Source organism: Coregonus lavaretus (assembly GCF_964263955.1).
Source record: "Coregonus lavaretus genome assembly, chromosome: 2".
In the NCBI taxonomy this organism is placed as follows: Eukaryota; Metazoa; Chordata; class Actinopteri; order Salmoniformes; family Salmonidae; genus Coregonus; species Coregonus lavaretus.
In genome coordinates this window covers 52,912,887-52,919,582 of record NC_139989.1, presented here as the reverse complement: position 1 = coordinate 52,919,582, position 6,696 = coordinate 52,912,887, and positions in this window count along the sequence as shown.

Genomic DNA, 6,696 nt, shown 5'->3' with positions numbered 1-6,696 from the left:
GGGGTTTCTGGGCAGAGTTTCAGTTGAGCCACTGGTGTTGAGAAACGCCCCTGAGACAGAGAAAGAAACGAGGTTGGAGGATGAGAGGAGGAGGAGGAGAAGGGGAGTTTAGCAACTGCTGCTGTTGAAATAAATCTATTTTTGATCTCTGCCCTTTACAGTTCCATGACAACAACACAACCTAAACTGGCCTTCACTTCTCTTTCTCTCTTCCCCCCACCCCCCCCCTCTCTCGCTCTCTCTCGCTCTCTCAATTCAATTCAATTCAAAGGGCTTTATTGGCATGGGAAACATATGTTTACATTGCCAAAGCAAGTGAAATAGATAATGAACAAAAATGAAATAAACAATAAAAAATCTACTGTTACACTACAAAAGTTCCAAAAGAATAGAGACATTTCGAATGTCATATTATGTCTATATACAGTGTTGTAACAATGTGCAAATAATTAAAGTACAAAAGAGAAAATAAATAATTATCTCTCTCCCTCTCGTTTCCTTCCCCCCTCTCTGTACCCCTCTCTCTCTCTCTTTCTATCTACAACCTTGTCTCCCACTTCCTCCACTCTATCAAACTGTATGGCCTCAATTGAATCAGACATTAAGGAGTCTGGGTTGTGAGACTGTTCATTGTTATACAGAACACTGCTTGGACACACTCCCATTGCTGTGGTGGTCTGTTAATGGTGGTGATGACAAATATATGGCTCTCTCCTTTTTGTCTTTGAGCAGATGGCGTCTGTCCATACTGATAACAACGTAACAACAAACTGTAATATACAAAACTCCCAGTGGAATCCATTAACAATGGTCATTTATTTTAAAGTTTTGTTTTGTAAAAAGTTTAGGAATTTAGCTTTCGAATGACAGAAAACAGAATAGTCATCCATCCAAGCCACAGGATCACCGTAGGTTTAGAATGTGTGGTTTGTTTGGTCTTCAGTATTGCAAAAAGCCACACAGTTTCAACATTTCACTCAAAGGAACAATATCATCATCATTGCTGTTGTGTCGCAATCATAATCACTTTCTTTTGGAGTTTAACTTATAATGCCACTATTCTATTTCTTAAACATTAGTTGTCATACTGTAACACATCTTCAACAATATATAAATTGTACTTCTGCTACTCTTGCTAGTACAGTTATGATTTGTCTTAGAAGAGGAAGGAGTGCTGAGAGTGAAGAAGCCGAGTGCAACATTTTAGAGACACTGTTCTTTTTGGTTATGGTGTTGTCAACGCCCTCTTACAGACCTCGCCACTGTAGGATCTTCATTTGATCACTCTTTTGTCGCTGAGAATTTCCTGGGCCGCAGGAAATGAAGATGAGCTTTGTAATTTACATACATTTACTGAAAACCCGCACTAACACACGGTTATGTTAACAGTATTCTACTTTTCATGTAGCCTCATTTTGACCAGCTAATAGCCTAACCACTGATCAAGCAACATTATGGACTTAATCCTGTTGCTGCAGGATTATTTTGCTCCCATAATCCAGGTCAAATGAAGATCATAAACCTGTAATAAGGGTTTTCAGTACTTAAGCTAGGACAAATGGAATTATTGTCATATTGCAATTGACTTATACACTGAGTTCAATACAATACGCAAAAAAACAGGATATAGGTTTATCAATAATGGCTGTTGATGCCGAAAAGGATTTTGACCTTCTTGAATGGCCTTTTCTCTTAAAAACTTTGGAAGCTTTCAACTTTCCAGCTGAAATAATACATTTAATAAAAATATTATATAAATGTCCTAAAGCAAAAATATGCACACATAATACATAATCAGATGAAATTGCTTTAGAAAGGGGCACAAGACAGGGATGTCCTCTCTCCCCCTTCCTGTTTGCACTGGCAATTGAACCGCTTGCAGAAATAATTAGACAGGACCCAAATGTAACAGGTATCAGTATTGGTAAACATGAATATAAACTAAACCTATTTGCAGACGATATCCTGATATACCTGACCAATTCTTAAAACGAAATGCCCCCCCCCCATCACCTGCTAAAAATATTTTCAGAAAACTCTAAAATCTCAGGATATAAAATTAACGTGGAAAAAAAATAATAATAATGGCAATAGGAAAAATAAAAAGAATAACTAATGATCTACAGTAATCCTTTAAGTGGACCACAAAAAATATAAAATACTTAGGATGCTTAATAAGTGAAAACAAACAACAAATAAATAAAGATCACTTTATCCCATTACTTAACAATATGAAAGCAGACCTAATTAAATGGAACAATCTTCCTATAAATCTAACAGGTAGAATAAACCTCTTTAGAATGGCATGGCTCCCAAAGTATTTATACTTATTCTCGGTAATATGAATTATCCCACCGAAGACATTCTTTAAAAAAGTATACTCTGTCATAACAGACTTTATATGGGCAAATAAAACTCATAGAATAAAAAGGAACGTTTTACATCTTCCTAAGTCTGAGGGTGGTTTTAACTGTCCAGACTTGGAATTCTAACAACTCCCCACTTAAGGATTTTACTTATGACATATACAGTACCAGTTCAAAAGTTTGGACACACCTACTCATTCAAGGGTTTTTCTTTATTTTTACTATTTTCTACATTGTAGAATAATAGTGAAGACATCAAAACTATGAAATAACACATATGGAATCATGTAGTAACCAAAAAAAGTGTTAAACAAATCAAAATATATTTTATATTAGAGATTCTTCAAAGTAGCCACCCTTTGCCTTGATGACAGCTTTGCACACTCTTGGCATTCTCTCAACCAGCTTCATGAGGAATGCTTTTCCAACAGTCTTGAAGGAGTTCCCACATATGATGAGCATTCATCTCAATTGGGTTGAGGTCGGGTGATTGTGGAGACCAGGTAATCTGATTCAGCAATCCATCACTCTCCTTGGTCAAATAGCCCTTACACAGCCTGGAGGTGTGTTTTGGGTCATTGTCCTGTTGAAAAACAAATGATAGTCCCACTAAGCGCAAACCAGATGGTTTGGCGTATCGCTGCAGAATGCTGTGGTAGCCATGCTGGTTAAGTGTGCCTTGAATTCTAAAAAAATCACAGACAGTGTCACCAGCAAAGCACCCCCACACCATCACACCTCGTCCTCTATGCTTCATGGTGGGAACAACACATGCAGAGATCATCCGTTCACCTACTCAGTGTCTCAAAAAGACACTGCGGTTGGAACCAAAAATCTCAAATTTGGACTAAAGGACAGATTTCCACCGGTCTAATGTCTATTGCTCTTCTTCTTATTGGTGTACTTTAGTAGTGGTTTCTTTGCAGCAATTTGACCATGAAGGCCTTGTTCACCCAGTTTCCTCTGAACAATTGATGTTGAGATGTGTCTGTTATTTGAACTCTGTGAAGCATTTATTTGGGCTGCAATCTGATGTGCAGTTAACTCTAATGAACTTATCCTCTGCAGCAGAGGTAACTCTGGGTCTTCCTTTCCTGTGACGGTCCTCATGAGAGACAGTTTCATCATGGCGCTTCATGGTTTTTGCGACTGCACTTGAAGAAACTTTCAAAGTTCTTGAAAGTTTCCAGATTGACTGACCTTCATGTCTTAAAGTAATGATGGACTGTCATTTCTCTTTGCTTATTTGAGCTGTTCTTTACATAATATGGACTTGGTCTTTTACCAAATAGGGCTATCTTCTGTATACCACCCCTACCTTGTCACAACACAACTGATTGGCTCAAACGCATTAAGAAGTAAAGAAATTCCACAAATTAACTTTTAACAAGGCACACCTGTTAATTGAAATGCATTCCAGGTGACTACCTCATGAAGCTGGTTGAGAGAATGACAAGAGTGTGCAAAGCTGTCATCAAGGTAAAGGGTGGCTATTTGAAGAATCTCAAATATAAAATATAACTTTTGACTGGTACTGTAGTTAAATGCACTAAAGAGGAACAATGGGTACATATTGAAGATGTACATGCTCATCCCCAGATAAATAAAATCTAACAAAAAAAAGAAAATACACTAAATGTACAAAACATTACGAACACCTTCCTAATATTGAGTTGCACTCTGTTTTGCTCTCAGAACAGCCTCAATTCGTCGGGACATGGACTCTACAAGGTGTTGAAAGCGTTCCATAGGGATGCTGGCTCAATGCTTCCCACAGTTGTGTCAAGTTGGCTGGATGTCCTTTGGGTGGTGGACCATTCTTGATACACATGGGAAACTGTTGAGCGTGAAAAACCCAGCAGTGTTGCAGTTCTTGACACACTCAAATCGGTGCACCTGGCACCTACTACCATACAGCGTTCAAAGGCACTTAAATATTTTGTCCATAGCTTTCACCTGGTCAGTCTGTGTCATGGAAAAAGCAGGTGTTCCTAATGTTTTGTACATTCAGTGTATATACTAACTAATGCTAATAGATCTTTACATCCCCATCTTATAACGCTTAGCTCCCTATAAATGTATGCAGGGTCTGTCCATACAAGCATACCTCTGTCTAATTTGGGTCTTGGGGTGAGGACGTTTGGGTGATGGGTGGGGACGGCCATCTGAAATACGTCAGTGTCCCACGCTCCTAAACAATAGCACAGGCATGGAGCTCTGGTGACCTGTGGACCTAGTGGTGACAGACTACTGGCATGGCATGGCCGGGACTGGAGTCATTCTGGTGCACAGGGAGGAGCAGCAGTTTTACTGTACTGTGACCCTGGTGTGAGTAGGATCTGACCTGGGCAAGACTTTAGTGGTGCCAACAATGGATCAAAGAATTCATCAAGAAACCTAGTGTGGGTCTGTTGTACGTACTGCCCTTAGGTGCCAAGGATTCATATGGTAGTGATGAGTGAACTCTGGCTATGATACTGTGAACTAATGCAGAGAAAAGGAATGTGATTAAACAGATGCAGTTTTGAGATATTTGAGCAGGTGGAGCCTGAATATTATATTTTAGATTTTAGATTATTCAAATATCCACCCTTTGCCTTGATGACAGCTTTGCACACTCTTGGCATTCTCTCAACCAGCTTCACCTGGAATGCTTTTCCAACAGTCTTGAAGGAGTTCCCACATATGCTGAGCACTTGTTGGTTGCTTTTCCTTCACTCTGCGGTCCGACTCATCCCAAACCATGATCAATTTGGTTGAGGTCGGGTGATTGTGGAGGCAAGGTCATCTGATGCAGCACTCCATCACTCTCCTTCTTGGTCAAATAGCCCTTACACAGCCTGGAGGTGTGTTGGGTCATTGTCCTGTTGAAAAACAAATGATAGTCCCACTAAGCCCAAACCAGATTGGATGCCGTATCGCTGCAGAATGCTGTGGTAGCCATGCTGGTTAAGTATGCCTTGAATTCTAAATAAATCACAGACAGTGTCACCAACAAAGTATCCCCACACCATAACACCTCCTCCTCCATGCTTTACGGTGGGAAATACACATGCAGAGATCATCCGTTCACCCACACCGCGTCGCACAAAGACACGGTGGTAGGAACCAAAAATCTCCAATTTGGACTCCAGACCTACTGCTCGTGTTTCTTGGCCCAAGCAAGTCTCTTCTTATTATTATTGGTGTCCTTTAGTAGTGGTTTCTTTGCAGCAATTCGACCATGAAGGCCTGATTCACACAGTCTCCTCTGAACAGTTGATGTTGAGATGTTTCTGTTACTTTTATTTGGGCTGATATTTCTGAGGCTGGTAACTCTAATGAACTTATCCTCTGCAGCAGAGGTAACTCTGGGTCTTCCATTTCTGTGGCGATCCTCACGGGAGCCAGTTTCATCATAACTCTTTTTTAAATGTATTTTTATTTAACCTTTATTTAACTAGGCAAGTCAGTTAAGAACAAATTCTTATTTACAATGACGGCCTACACCGGCCAAACCCGGACGACGCTGGGCCAATTGTGCGCCGCCCTATGGGACTCCCAATCACGGCCGGTTGTGATACAGCCTGGAATCGAACCAGGGGGTCTGTAGTGACGCCTCAAGCACTGAGATGCAGTGCCTTAGACCGCTGCGCCACTCGGGAGCTCTTGATGGTTTTTGCGACTGCACTTAAAGAAACTTTCAAAGTTATAGAAATGTTCTGCATTGACTGACCTTCATGTCTTAATGTAATGATGGACTGTCATTTCTCTTTGCTAATTTGAGCTGTTCTTGCTATAATATGGACTTGGTCTTTTACCAAATTGGGCTATCTTCTGTATACCCCCCCTACCTTGTCACAACACAACTGATTGGCTCAAACGCGTTAAGAAGCAAAGAAATTCTACAAAATAACTTTTAACAAGGCACACCTGTTAATTGAAATGCATTACAGGTGAAGCTGGTTGAGAGAATGCCAAGCGTGTGCAAAGCTGTCATCAAAGCAACAGGTGGCTATTTGAAGAATCTCAAATATAAAATATATTTTGATTTGTTTAACACTTTTTTGGTTACTACATGATTCCATATGTGATATTTCATAGGTTTGATGTCTTCACTATTATTCTATAATGTAGAAAATTGTAAAAAAGAAAGAAAAACCCTTGAATTAGTAGATGTTCTAAAAAAAATACCGGTAGTGTATGTACTTCCTCACACTCACAATGAGGATGTACACAAAGCCTTTGCATTAGATAATGTAGTTCCTATACATAGGATTACAGTAGTACTTAGCCTACTGTACATGTGCTGGACCCTACTAGAGAAGAAGTGAAGCACAGATGCATAAAT